The sequence below is a fragment of the Pleurodeles waltl genome, unplaced genomic scaffold, assembly GCF_031143425.1.
Source record: "Pleurodeles waltl isolate 20211129_DDA unplaced genomic scaffold, aPleWal1.hap1.20221129 scaffold_86, whole genome shotgun sequence".
Lineage (NCBI taxonomy): Eukaryota > Metazoa > Chordata > Amphibia > Caudata > Salamandridae > Pleurodeles > Pleurodeles waltl.
In genome coordinates this window covers 1,194,613-1,216,257 of record NW_027150400.1, presented here as the reverse complement: position 1 = coordinate 1,216,257, position 21,645 = coordinate 1,194,613, and the positions used below count along the sequence as shown (strand labels likewise).

General features: G+C 48.6%; 6 non-coding genes across 6 annotated transcripts; all 6 read right to left on the bottom strand.

Moving 5' to 3' along the window:
• Positions 1 to 1,743: 1,743 nt before the first annotated feature.
• On the bottom strand, positions 1,744 to 1,815 carry TRNAE-CUC (transfer RNA glutamic acid (anticodon CUC)). Its single transcript has one exon. It is a non-coding gene; the product is annotated as a tRNA-Glu (tRNA).
• A 3,102-nt stretch (positions 1,816 to 4,917) lies between these two features.
• Positions 4,918 to 4,989, bottom strand: TRNAE-CUC (transfer RNA glutamic acid (anticodon CUC)). Its single transcript has one exon. It is a non-coding gene; the product is annotated as a tRNA-Glu (tRNA).
• Positions 4,990 to 8,100: 3,111 nt separating this feature from the next.
• TRNAE-CUC (transfer RNA glutamic acid (anticodon CUC)) lies at positions 8,101 to 8,172 on the bottom strand. Its single transcript has one exon. It is a non-coding gene; the product is annotated as a tRNA-Glu (tRNA).
• Positions 8,173 to 14,460: 6,288 nt separating this feature from the next.
• On the bottom strand, positions 14,461 to 14,532 carry TRNAE-CUC (transfer RNA glutamic acid (anticodon CUC)). The gene has a single exon. It is a non-coding gene; the product is annotated as a tRNA-Glu (tRNA).
• Positions 14,533 to 17,642: 3,110 nt separating this feature from the next.
• On the bottom strand, positions 17,643 to 17,714 carry TRNAE-CUC (transfer RNA glutamic acid (anticodon CUC)). Its single transcript has one exon. It is a non-coding gene; the product is annotated as a tRNA-Glu (tRNA).
• A 3,114-nt stretch (positions 17,715 to 20,828) lies between these two features.
• Positions 20,829 to 20,900, bottom strand: TRNAE-CUC (transfer RNA glutamic acid (anticodon CUC)). Its single transcript has one exon. It is a non-coding gene; the product is annotated as a tRNA-Glu (tRNA).
• Between the last annotated feature and the right edge of the window lie 745 nt (positions 20,901 to 21,645).

The window sequence follows — 21,645 nt, the reverse complement described above, 5'->3', positions numbered from 1 at the left end:
ATCAAAATGGCAACACAACTCTTCTCATTAATCTTCCTGCCAGAGAGAGCCCAGATTTTTGCCTGCTAGCAGCAGGGCCGGCTGTAGCCCTGGTGGCTGGAAGACAGTCTTTTTTGGCACCCCCAACCCCCTTCACTCCATCACCACCTACTCGGATTCACTCACTGCCACCCGCCAAATGTGCCCCTCATCTATCCATAGCCCCTCTCACATAGATTAGATTTGTTTTAAAGAGCTGGATAGCTGCTTGACTATCCAGACAGCTGTCCACATTAGATATGGTTCTGTTCTTTGCGTTAGGCACATGAACCCTCTACGCTATTTTATATCTAGTCAAAGCTGCCTCTGGACAAAACCACCAACTCTCTCCCTAGCAGGAACGGTAATCACAAGAGGTATCTTGGCATTTTATTTGCTTTCTGTAGTTTGGACACACAAGGAACTTTCCAGCATGAGCTTTTAAATCGCAAGTTTCGTAAGTTATTGCTAAACACAGCGCCCCCCGAGGTCAGCAACTCCAATCCTGGTCAGCACCCGGTGCGGCCGCACTGCTCGCACCTCCCTAAACCCGGCCCTGAGTGGCAGTTTTGCATCGCCATGAAATTGTCATGCCGTTGAGGTCAGTGTGTGACGTGGCCAAGGCTATCCTATTTGAGGACTCCGGGAGAGACAGCTGCTCCCTTAATGAAGGAGTGGCCTTCTGACTGAAGTCACCTGAGGCAGGGGCCCACTGTCAGAGGCCTTATGGGGCAGGGACCCGCTGCAACTCCTGGCTTGTCCCATGCAACCCCTGGAGAACCCTAAATGACATCCATGTAAGTGCCTACTGTCGAGGTCAGCAAGGTCAGTGTGTGGCTCGGCCCAGGCTATCCTATCTGAGGTCTCCTGAAGGGACAGCTGCCACCTTAAAGAAGGAGTGGCGTTCTGACTGGCGCCAACTGAGGTAGGGGCCCGCTGTCAGAGGCCATATGGGGGAGGGGCCCGCTGCGACATCTGGCTTGCCCCTTGCGACCCCTGGTGACCCCTAGGTGACATCCATGCGAGCGCTTGCCGTCAAGGTTAGCGTGTGGCGCGGCCAAGGCTATCCTCCCCTGAGGCTCCTGAAGGGACAGCTGGCGCCTGAAGTAAGGAGTGGCCTTCTGACCGAAGTCACCTGAGGCAGGTGCCCGCCGTCAGAGGCCTTATGGGGCAGGGGCTAAAGGGACATTTTAAGTCCAGCCAGAAGGCAGAAGGTTTGGTCTGTGCTGTCCTGGGGCAGGACTTCCTCCTTAGTAGGGCTGCCACCTGGCTGTGTTTTTTGAACTACCTCGTCTGTACGTTTAATTCCAGGCTGGTAAAAATATTGAGAAAAGCTGTGAAATTCAGGTTCTAAGAAAGGAGGCAACCCCAATCTTATACACACTGCGCTGACACTTACAAAGGGTATTCCTGGTGCAGCAGGGAAATGTGCCCCCTGGAGACATCTTGCAGTCACTATGTGGACAAGCAAGAGCTCTGGAGCTCTGGAGCTCTCAGCTGATCACAGCAAGATGGAGTGCTTTCAGATGTTATTTGGAGTGAAAAAAAGAGCTGTGAGAAAGCTGTGTGATATTGTGAGAAAAGTCAATTAAAGAAGAACTAGTGGTAATGAAGCATTTGTAATTGAAAGGTTTCCTAATGTGTTTGAATCCATGAAAAGTGTAAAATGAAAGGTTTCCTATAAGAAATGTAAGTGTAGAAGTAAAAAGTGTAAGGAACTTCGCGTTCCCTGACCGGGAATCGAACCCGGGCCGCGGCGGTGAGAGCGCCGAATCCTAACCACTAGACCACCAGGGAGCAGGCACAGGTTGTCCACCACCACCCAATATAGAAACAAGAACTGGTCAGCAGGCTACTCAGGATCCCATTTCCTATTACAGGAAAATTAAAGCAGACATGCAAGGACACACCATTTTCAGGCACAGCATGAAGAAAGAAATTGACTGCACCTCAAATGCACTCACAACTCTTCACACTTTACAGCTCTCCAAGACCTAGCACACCCTCATAAGACATCCCATCCTTCAGCAGTAATAGCACTTACACACTTAACTAGCAGGAAAATTCAGAAGTACAATTAAAGGGACGATCAGTGCTTCTTCTCAGAGCCCCGATAGGAGGGCAGCTCTTAGCTTTCCCAGGTCAACGCAGGCATCTCCAGCTCTACATGTGCAGGCTTTTACTTAAGGTGCTGGGACCTGCACTCCTCTTTTACAATGCTGTGTATAGAACTACGAGTCCCACAATGCAGTGTAACACATGACCTGCTTTCGATAGTCATGGAAGAACCTCGGAACTAGAAAAGCTCTGATGAGATTAGTGGGTGGGCACGTCCGGGTCACTGCTTGTTTTCCTTTCTCAGTGTGTCTGTAAATTATACAACTTTACACTTTATCTAAAGATAAAAGGTTTCACCTTCCTATAAAACAATTCCTCCTTCAGAGTGTGCCCCAACATTTCATTTACTTAGTGTGAGAAAACAAAATAGCTTAAATGCATTTTTTTTATCATGCAGTACTTTCCTTTTTATCTCATGAAAAATCCTTGATTCCACCTTTCCTTTTTCAAGGAAGTAGGCAGGAAGTTTAAATGAAAAGGGAGAAATGGTTGTGAAAAAGAGTCTTAGGTCCAAATTGTGGGTGCTAGATTTTGAAAGGTACTTGATGGCATGAATAAATGTTTCGATTTGGAGGAGGTGTGTGGATGAAAGAAAAATGGGCGTACTCTGTAGTATGAGTGTGAGATTGTAAACGGTATTTGAAGTAAATATTGATTGCTGGTGCTCTGAAAATGTAGGTTTAAGCCTTTAAAAGAAGAGGCAGTTTCCAAGTGGAGGAATTGAACCCCAGTCTCCCAGGCAGGGACACTCTCCACTATACTAAGTAGGAAGAGATATTTTTGTGTGTGCTGAGCAGCTCCTTCTTCTGTCCAACCCGCCCTCTCTGTGCCAAGCGTCTGAGTTTTTCCATTTCTCACTTCCTTCCCACCCACACGGGGGGGCAGAGCTGGCTTAAGGATGCTGCAACTGTTGCACTCGCACTGCTCGCTCACATGCACGGGGGCACCCACCTCAGGGGGGGGGGGGGGCGCTCTGCTTAGTCTCAACTTAACATTTAATACAACCTGCTGCAGAGTTCCTTCCCTTTACAGATTTCAGGCAACAATCAAAATGGCAACACAACTCTTCTCATTAATCTTCCTGCCAGAGAGAGCCCAGATTTTTGCCTGCTAGCAGCAGGGCCGGCTGTAGCCCTGGTGGCTGGAAGACAGTCTTTTTTGGCACCCCCCAACCCCCTTCACTCCATCACCACCTACTCGGATTCACTCACTGCCACCCGCCAAATGTGCCCCTCATCTATCCATAGCCCCTCTCACATAGATTAGATTTGTTTTAAAGAGCTGGATAGCTGCTTGACTATCCAGACAGCTCTCCACATTAGATATGGTTCTGTTCTTTGCGTCAGGCACATGAACCCTCTACGCTATTTTATATCTAGTCAAAGCTGCCTCTGGACAAAACCACCAACTCTCTCCCTAGCAGGAACGGTAATCACAAGAGGTATCTTGGCATTTTATTTGCTTTCTGTAGTTTGGACACACAAGGAACTTTCCAGCATGAGCTTTTAAATCGCAAGTTTCGTAAGTTATTGCTAAACACAGCGCCCCCCGAGGTCAGCAACTCCAATCCTGGTCAGCACCCGGTGCGGCCGCACTGCTCGCACCTCCCTAAACCCGGCCCTGAGTGGCAGTTTTGCATCGCCATGAAATTGTCATGCCGTTGAGGTCAGTGTGTGACGTGGCCAAGGCTATCCTATTTGAGGACTCCGGGAGAGACAGCTGCTCCCTTAATGATGGAGTGGCCTTCTGACTGAAGTCACCTGAGGCAGGGGCCCACTGTCAGAGGCCTTATGGGGCAGGGACCCGCTGCAACTCCTGGCTTGCCCCATGCAACCCCTGGAGAACCCTAAATGACATCCATGTAAGTGCCTACTGTCGAGGTCAGCAAGGTCAGTGTGTGGCTCGGCCCAGGCTATCCTATCTGAGGTCTCCTGAAGTGACAGCTGCCACCTTAAAGAAGGAGTGGCGTTCTGACTGGCGCCAACTGAGGTAGGGGCCCGCTGTCAGAGGCCATATGGGGGAGGGGCCCGCTGCGACATCTGGCTTGCCCCTTGCGACCCCTGGTGACCCCTAGGTGACATCCATGCGAGCGCTTGCCGTCAAGGTCAGCGTGTGGCGCGGCCAAGGCTATCCTCCCCTGAGGCTCCTGAAGGGACAGCTGGCGCCTGAAGTAAGGAGTGGCCTTCTGACCGAAGTCACCTGAGGCAGGTGCCCGCCGTCAGAGGCCTTATGGGGCAGGGGCTAAAGGGACATTTTAAGTCCAGCCAGAAGGCAGAAGGTTTGGTCTGTGCTGTCCTGGGGCAGGACTTCCTCCTTAGTAGGGCTGCCACCTGGCTGTGTTTTTTGAACTACCTCGTCTGTACGTTTAATTCCAGGCTGGTAAAAATATTGAGAAAAGCTGTGAAATTCAGGTTCTAAGAAAGGAGGCAACCCCAATCTTATACACACTGCGCTGACACTTACAAAGGGTATTCCTGGTGCAGCAGGGAAATGTGCCCCCTGGAGACATCTTGCAGTCACTATGTGGACAAGCAAGAGCTCTGGAGCTCTCAGCTGATCACAGCAAGATGGAGTGCTTTCAGATGTTATTTGGAGTGAAAAAAAGAGCTGTGAGAAAGCTGTGTGATATTGTGAGAAAAGTCAATTAAAGAAGAACTAGTGGTAATGAAGTATTTGTAATTGAAAGGTTTCCTAATGTGTTTGAATCCATGAAAAGTGTAAAATGAAAGGTTTCCTATAAGAAATGTAAGTGTAGAAGTAAAAAGTGTAAGGAACTTCACGTTCCCTGACCGGGAATCGAACCCAGGCCGCGGCGGTGAGAGCGCCGAATCCTAAACACTAGACCACCAGGGAGCAGGCACAGGTTGTCCACCACCACCCAATATAGAAACAAGAACTGGTCAGCAGGCTACTCAGGATCCCATTTCCTATTACAGGAAAATTAAAGCAGACATGCAAGGACACACCATTTTCAGGCACAGCATGAAGAAAGAAATTGACTGCACCTCAAATTCACTCACAACTCTTCACACTTTACAGCTCTCCAAGACCTAGCACACCCTCATAAGACATCCCATCCTTCAGCAGTAATAGCACTTACACACTTAACTAGCAGGAAAATTCAGAAGTACAATTAAAGGGACGATCAGTGCTTCTTCTCAGAGCCCCGATAGGAGGGCAGCTCTTAGCTTTCCCAGGTCAACGCAGGCATCTCCAGCTCTACATGTGCAGGCTTTTACTTAAGGTGCTGGGACCTGCACTCCTCTTTTACAATGCTGTGTATAGAACTACGAGTCCCACAATGCAGTGTAACACATGACCTGCTGTCGATAGTCATGGAAGAACCTCGGAACTAGAAAAGCTCTGATGAGATTAGTGGGTGGGCACATCCGGGTCACTGCTTGTTTTCCTTTCTCAGTGTGTCTGTAAATTATACAACTTTACACTTTATCTAAAGATAAAAGGTTTCACCTTCCTATAAAACAATTCCTCCTTCAGAGTGTGCCCCAACATTTCATTTACTTAGTGTGAGAAAACAAAATAGCTTAAATGCATTTTTTTTATCATGCAGTACTTTCCTTTTTATCTCATGAAAAATCCTTGATTCCACCTTTCCTTTTTCAAGGAAGTAGGCAGGAAGTTTAAATGAAAAGGGAGAAATGGTTGTAAAAAAGAGTCTTAGGTCCAAATTGTGGGTGCTAGATTTTGAAAGGTACTTGATGGCATGAATAAATGTTTCGATTTGGAGGAGGTGTGTGGATGAAAGAAAAATGGGCGTACTCTGTAGTATGAGTGTGAGATTGTAAACGGTATTTGAAGTAAATATTGATTGCTGGTGCTCTGAAAATGTAGGTTTAAGCCTTTAAAAGAAGAGGCAGTTTCCCAGTTGGGGAATTGAACCCCAGTCTCCCAGGTCCCAGGCAGGGACACTCTCCACTATACTAAGTAGGAAGAGATATTTTTGTGCGTGCTGAGCAGCTCCTTCTTCTGTCCAACCCGCCCTCTCTGTGCCAAGCGTCTGATTTTTTCCATTTCTCTCTTCCTTCCCACCCACACGGGGGGGCAGAGCTGGCTTAAGGATGCTGCAACTGTTGCACTCGCACTGCTCGCTCACATGCACGGGGGCACTCACCTCAGGGGGGGGGGGCTCTGCTTAGTCTCAACTTAACATTTAATACAACCTGCTGCAGAGTTCCTTCCCTTTACAGATTTCAGGCAACAATCAAAATGGCAACACAACTCTTCTCATTAATCTTCCTGCCAGAGAGAGCTCAGATTTTTGCCTGCTAGCAGCAGGGCCGGCTGTAGCCCTGGTGGCTGGAAGACAGTCTTTTTTGGCACCCCCAACCCCCTTCACTCCATCACCACCTACTCGGATTCACTCACTGCCACCCGCCAAATGTGCCCCTCATCTATCCATAGCCCCTCTCACATAGATTAGATTTGTTTTAAAGAGCTGGATAGCTGCTTGACTATCCAGACAGCTGTCCACATTAGATATGGTTCTGTTCTTTGCGTTAGGCACATGAACCCTCTACGCTATTTTATATCTAGTCAAAGCTGCCTCTGGACAAAACCACCAACTCTCTCCCTAGCAGGAACGGTAATCACAAGAGGTATCTTGGCATTTTATTTGCTTTCTGTAGTTTGGACACACAAGGAACTTTCCAGCATGAGCTTTTAAATCGCAAGTTTCGTAAGTTATTGCTAAACACAGCGCCCCCCGAGGTCAGCAACTCCAATCCTGGTCAGCACCCGGTGCGGCCGCACTGCTCGCACCTCCCTAAACCCGGCCCTGAGTGGCAGTTTTGCATCGCCATGAAATTGTCATGCCGTTGAGGTCAGTGTGTGACGTGGCCAAGGCTATCCTATTTGAGGACTCCGGGAGAGACAGCTGCTCCCTTAATGAAGGAGTGGCCTTCTGACTGAAGTCACCTGAGGCAGGGGCCCACTGTCAGAGGCCTTATGGGGCAGGGACCCGCTGCAACTCCTGGCTTGTCCCATGCAACCCCTGGAGAACCCTAAATGACATCCATGTAAGTGCCTACTGTCGAGGTCAGCAAGGTCAGTGTGTGGCTCGGCCCAGGCTATCCTATCTGAGGTCTCCTGAAGGGACAGCTGCCACCTTAAAGAAGGAGTGGCGTTCTGACTGGCGCCAACTGAGGTAGGGGCCCGCTGTCAGAGGCCATATGGGGGAGGGGCCCGCTGCGACATCTGGCTTGCCCCTTGCGACCCCTGGTGACCCCTAGGTGACATCCATGCGAGCGCTTGCCGTGAAGGTTAGCGTGTGGCGCGGCCAAGGCTATCCTCCCCTGAGGCTCCTGAAGGGACAGCTGGCGCCTGAAGTAAGGAGTGGCCTTCTGACCGAAGTCACCTGAGGCAGGTGCCCGCCGTCAGAGGCCTTATGGGGCAGGGGCTAAAGGGACATTTTAAGTCCAGCCAGAAGGCAGAAGGTTTGGTCTGTGCTGTCCTGGGGCAGGACTTCCTCCTTAGTAGGGCTGCCACCTGGCTGTGTTTTTTGAACTACCTCGTCTGTACGTTTAATTCCAGGCTGGTAAAAATATTGAGAAAAGCTGTGAAATTCAGGTTCTAAGAAAGGAGGCAACCCCAATCTTATACACACTGCGCTGACACTTACAAAGGGTATTCCTGGTGCAGCAGGGAAATGTGCCCCCTGGAGACATCTTGCAGTCACTATGTGGACAAGCAAGAGCTCTGGAGCTCTGGAGCTCTCAGCTGATCACAGCAAGATGGAGTGCTTTCAGATGTTATTTGGAGTGAAAAAAAGAGCTGTGAGAAAGCTGTGTGATATTGTGAGAAAAGTCAATTAAAGAAGAACTAGTGGTAATGAAGCATTTGTAATTGAAAGGTTTCCTAATGTGTTTGAATCCATGAAAAGTGTAAAATGAAAGGTTTCCTATAAGAAATGTAAGTGTAGAAGTAAAAAGTGTAAGGAACTGCGTGTTCCCTGACCGGGAATCGAACCCGGGCCGCGGCGGTGAGAGCGCCGAACCCTAACCACTAGACCACCAGGGAGCAGGCACAGGTCGTCCACCACCACCCAATATAGAAACAAGAACTGGTCAGCAGGCTACTCAGGATCCCATTTCCTATTACAGGAAAATTAAAGCAGACATGCAAGGACACACCATTTTCAGGCACAGCATGAAGAAAGAAATTGACTGCACCTCAAATGCACTCACAACTCTTCACACTTTACAGCTCTCCAAGACCTAGCACACCCTCATAAGACATCCCATCCTTCAGCAGTAATAGCACTTACACACTTAACTAGCAGGAAAATTCAGAAGTACAATTAAAGGGACGATCAGTGCTTCTTCTCAGAGCCCCGATAGGAGGGCAGCTCTTAGCTTTCCCAGGTCAACGCAGGCATCTCCAGCTCTACATGTGCAGGCTTTTACTTAAGGTGCTGGGACCTGCACTCCTCTTTTACAATGCTGTGTATAGAACTACGAGTCCCACAATGCAGTGTAACACATGACCTGCTGTCGATAGTCATGGAAGAACCTCTGAACTAGAAAAGCTCTGATGAGATTAGTGGGTGGGCACGTCCGGGTCACTGCTTGTTTTCCTTTCTCAGTGTGTCTGTAAATTATACAACTTTACACTTTATCTAAAGATAAAAGGTTTCACCTTCCTATAAAACAATTCCTCCTTCAGAGTGTGCCCCAACATTTCATTTACTTAGTGTGAGAAAACAAAATAGCTTAAATGCATTTTTTTTATCATGCAGTACTTTCCTTTTTATCTCATGAAAAATCCTTGATTCCACCTTTCCTTTTTCAAGGAAGTAGGCACGAAGTTTAAATGAAAAGGGAGAAATGGTTGTGAAATAGAGTCTTAGGTCCAAATTGTGGGTGCTAGATTTTGAAAGGTACTTGATGGCATGAATAAATGTTTCGATTTGGAGGAGGTGTGTGGATGAAAGAAAAATGGGCGTACTCTGTAGTATGAGTGTGAGATTGTAAACGGTATTTGAAGTAAATATTGATTGCTGGTGCTCTGAAAATGTAGGTTTAAGCCTTTAAAAGAAGAGGCAGTTTCCAAGTGGGGGAATTGAACCCCAGTCTCCCAGGCAGGGACACTCTCCACTATACTAAGTAGGAAGAGATATTTTTGTGTGTGCTGATCAGCTCCTTCTTCTGTCCAACCCGCCCTCTCTGTGCCAAGCGTCTGAGTTTTTCCATTTCTCACTTCCTTCCCACCCACACGGGGGGGCAGAGCTGGCTTAAGGATGCTGCAACTGTTGCACTCGCACTGCTCGCTCACATGCACGGGGGCACCCACCTCAGGGGGGGGGGGGGGCGCTCTGCTTAGTCTCAACTTAACATTTAATACAACCTGCTGCAGAGTTCCTTCCCTTTACAGATTTCAGGCAACAATCAAAATGGCAACACAACTCTTCTCACTAATCTTCCTGCCAGAGAGAGCCCAGATTTTTGCCTGCTAGCAGCAGGGCCGGCTGTAGCCCTGGTGGCTGGAAGACAGTCTTTTTTGGCACCCCCCAACCCCCTTCACTCCATCACCACCTACTCGGATTCACTCACTGCCACCTGCCAAATGTGCCCCTCATCTATCCATAGCCCCTCTCACATAGATTAGATTTGTTTTAAAGAGCTGGATAGCTGCTTGACTATCCAGCCAGCTCTCCACATTAGATATGGTTCTGTTCTTTGCGTCAGGCACATGAACCCTCTACGCTATTTTATATCTAGTCAAAGCTGCCTCTGGACAAAACCACCAACTCTCTCCCTAGCAGGAACGGTAATCACAAGAGGTATCTTGGCATTTTATTTGCTTTCTGTAGTTTGGACACACAAGGAACTTTCCAGCATGAGCTTTTAAATCGCAAGTTTCGTAAGTTATTGCTAAACACAGCGCCCCCCGAGGTCAGCAACTCCAATCCTGGTCAGCACCCGGTGCGGCCGCACTGCTCGCACCTCCCTAAACCCGGCCCTGAGTGGCAGTTTTGCATCGCCATGAAATTGTCATGCCGTTGAGGTCAGTGTGTGACGTGGCCAAGGCTATCCTATTTGAGGACTCCGGAAGAGACAGCTGCTCCCTTAATGAAGGAGTGGCCTTCTGACTGAAGTCACCTGAGGCAGGGGCCCACTGTCAGAGGCCTTATGGGGCAGGGACCCGCTGCAACTCCTGGCTTGCCCCATGCAACCCCTGGAGAACCCTAAATGACATCCATGTAAGTGCCTACTGTCGAGGTCAGCAAGGTCAGTGTGTGGCTCGGCCCAGGCTATCCTATCTGAGGTCTCCTGAAGGGACAGCTGCCACCTTAAAGAAGGAGTGGCGTTCTGACTGGCGCCAACTGAGGTAGGGGCCCGCTGTCAGAGGCCATATGGGGGAGGGGCCCGCTGCGACATCTGGCTTGCCCCTTGCGACCCCTGGTGACCCCTAGGTGACATCCATGCGAGCGCTTGCCGTCAAGGTCAGCGTGTGGCACGGCCAAGGCTATCCTCCCCTGAGGCTCCTGAAGGGACAGCTGGCGCCTGAAGTAAGGAGTGGCCTTCTGACCGAAGTCACCTGAGGCAGGTGCCCGCCGTCAGAGGCCTTATGGGGCAGGGGCTAAAGGGACATTTTAAGTCCAGCCAGAAGGCAGAAGGTTTGGTCTGTGCTGTCCTGGGGCAGGACTTCCTCCTTAGTAGGGCTGCCACCTGGCTGTGTTTTTTGAACTACCTCGTCTGTACGTTTAATTCCAGGCTGGTAAAAATATTGAGAAAAGCTGTGAAATTCAGGTTCTAAGAAAGGAGGCAACCCCAATCTTATACACACTGCGCTGACACTTACAAAGGGTATTCCTGGTGCAGCAGGGAAATGTGCCCCCTGGAGACATCTTGCAGTCACTATGTGGACAAGCAAGAGCTCTGGAGCTCTGGAGCTCTCAGCTGATCACAGCAAGATGGAGTGCTTTCAGATGTTATTTGGAGTGAAAAAAAGAGCTGTGAGAAAGCTGTGTGATATTGTGAGAAAAGTCAATTAAAGAAGAACTAGTGGTAATGAAGCATTTGTAATTGAAAGGTTTCCTAATGTGTTTGAATCCATGAAAAGTGTAAAATGAAAGGTTTCCTATAAGAAATGTAAGTGTAGAAGTAAAAAGTGTAAGGAACTTCGCGTTCCCTGACCGGGAATCGAACTCGGGCCGCGGCAGTGAGAGCGCTGAATCCTAACCACTAGACCACCAGGGAGCAGGGACAGGTCGTCCACCACCACCCAATATAGAAACAAGAACTGGTCAGCAGGCTACTCAGGATCCCATTTCCTATTACAGGAAAATTAAAGCAGACATGCAAGGACACACCATTTTCAGGCACAGCATGAAGAAAGAAATTGACTGCACCTCAAATGCACTCACAACTCTTCACACTTTACAGCTCTCCAAGACCTAGCACACCCTCATAAGACATCCCATCCTTCAGCAGTAATAGCACTTACACACTTAACTAGCAGGAAAATTCAGAAGTACAATTAAAGGGACGATCAGTGCTTCTTCTCAGAGCCCCGATAGGAGGGCAGCTCTTAGCTTTCCCAGGTCAACGCAGGCATCTCCAGCTCTACATGTGCAGGCTTTTACTTAAGGTGCTGGGACCTGCACTCCTCTTTTACAATGCTGTGTATAGAACTACGAGTCCCACAATGCAGTGTAACACATGACCTGCTGTCGATAGTCATGGAAGAACCTCGGAACTAGAAAAGCTCTGATGAGATTAGTGGGTGGGCACGTCCGGGTCACTGCTTGTTTTCCTTTCTCAGTGAGTCTGTAAATTATACAACTTTACACTTTATCTAAAGATAAAAGGTTTCACCTTCCTATAAAACAATTCCTCCTTCAGAGTGTGCCCCAACATTTCATTTACTTAGTGTGAGAAAACAAAATAGCTTAAATGCATTTTTTTTATCATGCAGTACTTTCCTTTTTATCTCATGAAAAATCCTTGATTCCACCTTTCCTTTTTCAAGGAAGTAGGCAGGAAGTTTAAATGAAAAGGGAGAAATGGTTGTGAAAAAGAGTCTTAGGTCCAAATTGTGGGTGCTAGATTTTGAAAGGTACTTGATGGCATGAATAAATGTTTCGATTTGGAGGAGGTGTGTGGATGAAAGAAAAATGGGCGTACTCTGTAGTATGAGTGTGAGATTGTAAACGGTATTTGAAGTAAATATTGATTGCTGGTGCTCTGAAAATGTAGGTTTAAGCCTTTAAAAGAAGAGGCAGTTTCCCAGTTGATGAATTGAACCCCAGTCTCCCAGGTCCCAGGCAGGGACACTCTCCACTATACTAAGTAGGAAGAGATATTTTTGTGCGTGCTGAGCAGCTCCTTCTTCTGTCCAACCCGCCCTCTCTGTGCCAAGCGTCTGAGTTTTTCCATTTCTCACTTCCTTCCCACCCACACGGGGGGGCAGAGCTGGCTTAAGGATGCTGCAACTGTTGCACTCGCACTGCTCGCTCACATGCACGGGGGCACCCACCTCAGGGGGGGGGGGCGCTCTGCTTAGTCTCAACTTAACATTTAATACAACCTGCTGCAGAGTTCCTTCCCTTTACAGATTTCAGGCAACAATCAAAATGGCAACACAACTCTTCTCATTAATCTTCCTGCCAGAGAGAGCCCAGATTTTTGCCTGCTAGCAGCAGGGCCGGCTGTAGCCCTGGTGGCTGGAAGACAGTCTTTTTTGGCACCCCCCAACCCCCTTCACTCCATCACCACCTACTCGGATTCACTCACTGCCACCCGCCAAATGTGCCCCTCATCTATCCATAGCCCCTCTCACATAGATTAGATTTGTTTTAAAGAGCTGGATAGCTGCTTGACTATCCAGACAGCTGTCCACATTAGATATGGTTCTGTTCTTTGCGTCAGGCACATGAACCCTCTACGCTATTTTATATCTAGTCAAAGCTGCCTCTGGACAAAACCACCAACTCTCTCCCTAGCAGGAACGGTAATCACAAGAGGTATCTTGGCATTTTATTTGCTTTCTGTAGTTTGGACACACAAGGAACTTTCCAGCATGAGCTTTTAAATCGCAAGTTTCGTAAGTTATTGCTAAACACAGCGCCCCCCGAGGTCAGCAACTCCAATCCTGGTCAGCACCCGGTGCGGCCGCACTGCTCGCACCTCCCTAAACCCGGCCCTGAGTGGCAGTTTTGCATCGCCATGAAATTGTCATGCCGTTGAGGTCAGTGTGTGACGTGGCCAAGGCTATCCTATTTGAGGACTCCGGGAGAGACAGCTGCTCCCTTAATGAAGGAGTGGCCTTCTGACTGAAGTCACCTGAGGCAGGGGCCCACTGTCAGAGGCCTTATGGGGCAGGGACCCGCTGCAACTCCTGGCTTGCCCCATGCAACTCCTGGAGAACCCTAAATGACATCCATGTAAGTGCCTACTGTCGAGGTCAGCAAGGTCAGTGTGTGGCTCGGCCCAGGCTATCCTATCTGAGGTCTCCTGAAGGGACAGCTGCCACCTTAAAGAAGGAGTGGCGTTCTGACTGGCGCCAACTGAGGTAGGGGCCCGCTGTCAGAGGCCATATGGGGGAGGGGCCCGCTGCGACATCTGGCTTGCCCCTTGCGACCCCTGGTGACCCCTAGGTGACATCCATGCGAGCGCTTGCCGTGAAGGTTAGCGTGTGGCGCGGCCAAGGCTATCCTCCCCTGAGGCTCCTGAAGGGACAGCTGGCGCCTGAAGTAAGGAGTGGCCTTCTGACCGAAGTCACCTAAGGCAGGTGCCCGCCGTCAGAGGCCTTATGGGGCAGGGGCTAAAGGGACATTTTAAGTCCAGCCAGAAGGCAGAAGGTTTGGTCTGTGCTGTCCTGGGGCTGGACTTCCTCCTTAGTAGGGCTGCCACCTGGCTGTGTTTTTTGAACTACCTCGTCTGTACGTTTAATTCCAGGCTGGTAAAAATATTGAGAAAAGCTGTGAAATTCAGGTTCTAAGAAAGGAGGCAACCCCAATCTTATACACACTGCGCTGACACTTACAAAGGGTATTCCTGGTGCAGCAGGGAAATGTGCCCCCTGGAGACATCTTGCAGTCACTATGTGGACAAGCAAGAGCTCTGGAGCTCTCAGCTGATCACAGCAAGATGGAGTGCTTTCAGATGTTATTTGGAGTGAAAAAAAGAGCTGTGAGAAAGCTGTGTGATATTGTGAGAAAAGTCAATTAAAGAAGAACTAGTGGTAATGAAGTATTTGTAATTGAAAGGTTTCCTAATGTGTTTGAATCCATGAAAAGTGTAAAATGAAAGGTTTCCTATAAGAAATGTAAGTGTAGAAGTAAAAAGTGTAAGGAACTTCACGTTCCCTGACCGGGAATCGAACCCAGGCCGCGGCGGTGAGAGCGCCGAATCCTAAACACTAGACCACCAGGGAGCAGGCACAGGTTGTCCACCACCACCCAATATAGAAACAAGAACTGGTCAGCAGGCTACTCAGGATCCCATTTCCTATTACAGGAAAATTAAAGCAGACATGCAAGGACACACCATTTTCAGGCACAGCATGAAGAAAGAAATTGACTGCACCTCAAATTCACTCACAACTCTTCACACTTTACAGCTCTCCAAGACCTAGCACACCCTCATAAGACATCCCATCCTTCAGCAGTAATAGCACTTACACACTTAACTAGCAGGAAAATTCAGAAGTACAATTAAAGGGACGATCAGTGCTTCTTCTCAGAGCCCCGATAGGAGGGCAGCTCTTAGCTTTCCCAGGTCAACGCAGGCATCTCCAGCTCTACATGTGCAGGCTTTTACTTAAGGTGCTGGGACCTGCACTCCTCTTTTACAATGCTGTGTATAGAACTACGAGTCCCACAATGCAGTGTAACACATGACCTGCTGTCGATAGTCATGGAAGAACCTCGGAACTAGAAAAGCTCTGATGAGATTAGTGGGTGGGCACATCCGGGTCACTGCTTGTTTTCCTTTCTCAGTGTGTCTGTAAATTATACAACTTTACACTTTATCTAAAGATAAAAGGTTTCACCTTCCTATAAAACAATTCCTCCTTCAGAGTGTGCCCCAACATTTCATTTACTTAGTGTGAGAAAACAAAATAGCTTAAATGCATTTTTTTTATCATGCAGTACTTTCCTTTTTATCTCATGAAAAATCCTTGATTCCACCTTTCCTTTTTCAAGGAAGTAGGCAGGAAGTTTAAATGAAAAGGGAGAAATGGTTGTAAAAAAGAGTCTTAGGTCCAAATTGTGGGTGCTAGATTTTGAAAGGTACTTGATGGCATGAATAAATGTTTCGATTTGGAGGAGGTGTGTGGATGAAAGAAAAATGGGCGTACTCTGTAGTATGAGTGTGAGATTGTAAACGGTATTTGAAGTAAATATTGATTGCTGGTGCTCTGAAAATGTAGGTTTAAGCCTTTAAAAGAAGAGGCAGTTTCCCAGTTGGGGAATTGAACCCCAGTCTCCCAGGTCCCAGGCAGGGACACTCTCCACTATACTAAGTAGGAAGAGATATTTTTGTGCGTGCTGAGCAGCTCCTTCTTCTGTCCAACCCGCCCTCTCTGTGCCAAGCGTCTGATTTTTTCCATTTCTCACTTCCTTCCCACCCACACGGGGGGCAGAGCTGGCTTAAGGATGCTGCAACTGTTGCACTCGCACTGCTCGCTCACATGCACGGGGGCACCCACCTCAGGGGGGGGGGGCTCTGCTTAGTCTCAACTTAACATTTAATACAACCTGCTGCAGAGTTCCTTCCCTTTACAGATTTCAGGCAACAATCAAAATGGCAACACAACTCTTCTCATTAATCTTCCTGCCAGAGAGAGCTCAGATTTTTGCCTGCTAGCAGCAGGGCCGGCTGTAGCCCTGGTGGCTGGAAGACAGTGTTTTTTGGCACCCCCAACCCCCTTCACTCCATCACCACCTACTCGGATTCACTCACTGCCACCCGCCAAATGTGCCCCTCATCTATCCATAGCCCCTCTCACATAGATTAGATTTGTTTTAAAGAGCTGGATAGCTGCTTGACTATCCAGACAGCTGTCCACATTAGATATGGTTCTGTTCTTTGCGTTAGGCACATGAACCCTCTACGCTATTTTATATCTAGTCAAAGCTGCCTCTGGACAAAACCACCAACTCTCTCCCTAGCAGGAACGGTAATCACAAGAGGTATCTTGGCATTTTATTTGCTTTCTGTAGTTTGGACACACAAGGAACTTTCCAGCATGAGCTTTTAAATCGCAAGTTTCGTAAGTTATTGCTAAACACAGCGCCCCCCGAGGTCAGCAACTCCAATCCTGGTCAGCACCCGGTGCGGCCGCACTGCTCGCACCTCCCTAAACCCGGCCCTGAGTGGCAGTTTTGCATCGCCATGAAATTGTCATGCCGTTGAGGTCAGTGTGTGACGTGGCCAAGGCTATCCTATTTGAGGACTCCGGGAGAGACAGCTGCTCCCTTAATGAAGGAGTGGCCTTCTGACTGAAGTCACCTGAGGCAGGGGCCCACTGTCAGAGGCCTTATGGGGCAGGGACCCGCTGCAACTCCTGGCTTGTCCCATGCAACCCCTGGAGAACCCTAAATGACATCCATGTAAGTGCCTACTGTCGAGGTCAGCAAGGTCAGTGTGTGGCTCGGCCCAGGCTATCCTATCTGAGGTCTCCTGAAGGGACAGCTGCCACCTTAAAGAAGGAGTGGCGTTCTGACTGGCGCCAACTGAGGTAGGGGCCCGCTGTCAGAGGCCATATGGGGGAGGGGCCCGCTGCGACATCTGGCTTGCCCCTTGCGACCCCTGGTGACCCCTAGGTGACATCCATGCGAGCGCTTGCCGTGAAGGTTAGCGTGTGGCGCGGCCAAGGCTATCCTCCCCTGAGGCTCCTGAAGGGACAGCTGGCGCCTGAAGTAAGGAGTGGCCTTCTGACCGAAGTCACCTGAGGCAGGTGCCCGCCGTCAGAGGCCTTATGGGGCAGGGGCTAAAGGGACATTTTAAGTCCAGCCAGAAGGCAGAAGGTTTGGTCTGTGCTGTCCTGGGGCAGGACTTCCTCCTTAGTAGGGCTGCCACCTGGCTGTGTTTTTTGAACTACCTCGTCTGTACGTTTAATTCCAGGCTGGTAAAAATATTGAGAAAAGCTGTGAAATTCAGGTTCTAAGAAAGGAGGCAACCCCAATCTTATACACACTGCGCTGACACTTACAAAGGGTATTCCTGGTGCAGCAGGGAAATGTGCCCCCTGGAGACATCTTGCAGTCACTATGTGGACAAGCAAGAGCTCTGGAGCTCTGGAGCTCTCAGCTGATCACAGCAAGATGGAGTGCTTTCAGATGTTATTTGGAGTGAAAAAAAGAGCTGTGAGAAAGCTGTGTGATATTGTGAGAAAAGTCAATTAAAGAAGAACTAGTGGTAATGAAGCATTTGTAATTGAAAGGTTTCCTAATGTGTTTGAATCCATGAAAAGTGTAAAATGAAAGGTTTCCTATAAGAAATGTAAGTGTAGAAGTAAAAAGTGTAAGGAACTGCGCGTTCCCTGACCGGGAATCGAACCCGGGCCGCGGCGGTGAGAGCGCCGAACCCTAACCACTAGACCACCAGGGAGCAGGCACAGGTCGTCCACCACCACCCAATATAGAAACAAGAACTGGTCAGCAGGCTACTCAGGATCCCATTTCCTATTACAGGAAAATTAAAGCAGACATGCAAGGACACACCATTTTCAGCCACAGCATGAAGAAAGAAATTGACTGCACCTCAAATGCACTCACAACTCTTCACACTTTACAGCTCTCCAAGACCTAGCACACCCTCATAAGACATCCCATCCTTCAGCAGTAATAGCACTTACACACTTAACTAGCAGGAAAATTCAGAAGTACAATTAAAGGGACGATCAGTGCTTCTTCTCAGAGCCCCGATAGGAGGGCAGCTCTTAGCTTTCCCAGGTCAACGCAGGCATCTCCAGCTCTACATGTGCAGGCTTTTACTTAAGGTGCTGGGACCTGCACTCCTCTTTTACAATGCTGTGTATAGAACTACGAGTCCCACAATGCAGTGTAACACATGACCTGCTGTCGATAGTCATGGAAGAACCTCTGAACTAGAAAAGCTCTGATGAGATTAGTGGGTGGGCACGTCCGGGTCACTGCTTGTTTTCCTTTCTCAGTGTGTCTGTAAATTATACAACTTTACACTTTATCTAAAGATAAAAGGTTTCACCTTCCTATAAAACAATTCCTCCTTCAGAGTGTGCCCCAACATTTCATTTACTTAGTGTGAGAAAACAAAATAGCTTAAATGCATTTTTTTTATCATGCAGTACTTTCCTTTTTATCTCATGAAAAATCCTTGATTCCACCTTTCCTTTTTCAAGGAAGTAGGCAGGAAGTTTAAATGAAAAGGGAGAAATGGTTGTGAAAAAGAGTCTTAGGTCCAAATTGTGGGTGCTAGATTTTGAAAGGTACTTGATGGCATGAATAAATGTTTCGATTTGGAGGAGGAGTGTGGATGAAAGAAAAATGGGCGTACTCTGTAGTATGAGTGTGAGATTGTAAACGATATTTGAAGTAAATATTGATTGCTGGTGCTCTGAAAATGTAGGTTTAAGCCTTTAAAAGAAGAGGCAGTTTCCCAGTTGGGGAATTGAACCCCAGTCTCCCAGGTCGCAGGCAGTGACACTCTCCACTATACTAAGTAGGAAGAGATATTTTTATGTGTGCTGAGCAGCTCCTTCTTCTGTCCAACCCGCCCTCTCTGTGCCAAGCGAATGAGTTTTTCCATTTCTCACTTCCTTCCCACCCACACGGGGGGGCAGAGCTGGCTTAAGGATGCTGCAACTGTTGCACTCTCACTGCTCGCTCACATGCACGGGGGCACCCACCTCAGGGGGGGGGGGCGCTCTGCTTAGTCTCAACTTAACATTTAATACAACCTGCTGCAGAGTTCCTTCCCTTTACAGATTTCAGGCAACAATCAAAATGGCAACACAACTCTTCTCATTAATCTTCCTGCCAGAGAGAGCCCAGATTTTTGCCTGCTAGCAGCAGGGCCGGCTGTAGCCCTGGTGGCTGGAAGACAGTCTTTTTTGGCACCCCCCAACCCCCTTCACTCCATCACCACCTACTCGGATTCACTCACTGCCACCCGCCAAATGTGCCCCTCATCTATCCATAGCCCCTCTCACATAGATTAGATTTGTTTTAAAGAGCTGGATAGCTGCTTGACTATCCAGACAGCTCTCCACATTAGATATGGTTCTGTTCTTTGCGTCAGGCACATGAACCCTCTACGCTATTTTATATCTAGTCAAAGCTGCCTCTGGACAAAACCACCAACTCTCTCCCTAGCAGGAACGGTAATCACAAGAGGTATCTTGGCATTTTATTTGCTTTCTGTAGTTTGGACACACAAGGAACTTTCCAGCATGAGCTTTTAAATCGCAAGTTTCGTAAGTTATTGCTAAACACAGCGCCCCCCGAGGTCAGCAACTCCAATCCTGGTCAGCACCCGGTGCGGCCGCACTGCTCGCACCTCCCTAAACCCGGCCCTGAGTGGCAGTTTTGCATCGCCATGAAATTGTCATGCCGTTGAGGTCAGTGTGTGACGTGGCCAAGGCTATCCTATTTGAGGACTCCGGGAGAGACAGCTGCTCCCTTAATGAAGGAGTGGCCTTCTGACTGAAGTCACCTGAGGCAGGGGCCCACTGTCAGAGGCCTTATGGGGCAGGGACCCGCTGCAACTCCTGGCTTGCCCCATGCAACCCCTGGAGAACCCTAAATGACATCCATGTAAGTGCCTACTGTCGAGGTCAGCAAGGTCAGTGTGTGGCTCGGCCCAGGCTATCCTATCTGAGGTCTCCTGAAGTGACAGCTGCCACCTTAAAGAAGGAGTGGCGTTCTGACTGGCGCCAACTGAGGTAGGGGCCCGCTGTCAGAGGCCATATGGGGGAGGGGCCCGCTGCGACATCTGGCTTGCCCCTTGCGACCCCTGGTGACCCCTAGGTGACATCCATGCGAGCGCTTGCCGTCAAGGTCAGCGTGTGGCGCGGCCAAGGCTATCCTCCCCTGAGGCTCCTGAAGGGACAGCTGGCGCCTGAAGTAAGGAGTGGCCTTCTGACCGAAGTCACCTGAGGCAGGTGCCCGCCGTCAGAGGCCTTATGGGGCAGGAGCTAAAGGGACATTTTAAGTCCAGCCAGAAGGCAGAAGGTTTGGTCTGTGCTGTCCGGGGGCAGGACTTCCTCCTTAGTAGGGCTGCCACCTGGCTGTGTTTTTTGAACTACCTCGTCTGTACGTTTAATTCCAGGCTGGTAAAAATATTGAGAAAAGCTGTGAAATTCAGGTTCTAAGAAAGGAGGCAACCCCAATCTTATACACACTGCGCTGACACTTACAAAGGGTATTCCTGGTGCAGCAGGGAAATGTGCCCCCTGGAGACATCTTGCAGTCACTATGTGGACAAGCAAGAGCTCTGGAGCTCTGGAGCTCTCAGCTGATCACAGCAAGATGGAGTGCTTTCAGATGTTATTTGGAGTGAAAAAAAGAGCTGTGAGAAAGCTGTGTGATATTGTGAGAAAAGTCAATTAAAGAAGAACTAGTGGTAATGAAGCATTTGTAATTGAAAGGTTTCCTAATGTGTTTGAATCCATGAAAAGTGTAAAATGAAAGGTTTCCTATAAGAAATGTAAGTGTAGAAGTAAAAAGTGTAAGGAACTGCACGTTCCCTGACCGGGAATCGAACCCGGGCCGCGGCGGTGAGAGCGCTGAATCCTAACCACTAGACCACCAGGGAGCAGGCACAGGTCATCCACCACCACCCAATATAGAAACAAGAACTGGTCAGCAGGCTACTCAGGATCCCATTTCCTATTACAGGAAAATTAAAGCAGACATGCAAGGACACACCATTTTCAGGCACAGCATGAAGAAAGAAATTGACTGCACCTCAAATGCACTCACAACTCTTCACACTTTACAGCTCTCCAAGACCTAGCACACCCTCATAAGACATCCCATCCTTCAGCAGTAATAGCACTTACACACTTAACTAGCAGGAAAATTCAGAAGTACAATTAAAGGGACAATCAGTGCTTCTTCTCAGAGCCCCGATAGGAGGGCAGCTCTTAGCTTTCCAAGGTCAACGCAGGCATCTCCAGCTCTACATGTGCAGGCTTTTACTTAAGGTGCTGGGACCTTCACTCCTCTTTTACAATGCTGTGTATAGAACTACGAGTCCCACAATGCAGTGTAACACATGACCTGCTGTCGATAGTCATGGAAGAACCTCGGAACTAGAAAAGCTCTGATGAGATTAGTGGGTGGGCACGTCCGGGTCACTGCTTGTTTTCCTTTCTCAGTGTGTCTGTAAATTATACAACTTTACACTTTAACTAAAGATAAAAGGTTTCACCTTCCTATAAAACAATTCCTCCTTCAGAGTGTGCCCCAACATTTCATTTACTTAGTGTGAGAAAACAAAATAGCTTAAATGCATTTTTTTTATCATGCAGTACTTTCCTTTTTATCTCATGAAAAAT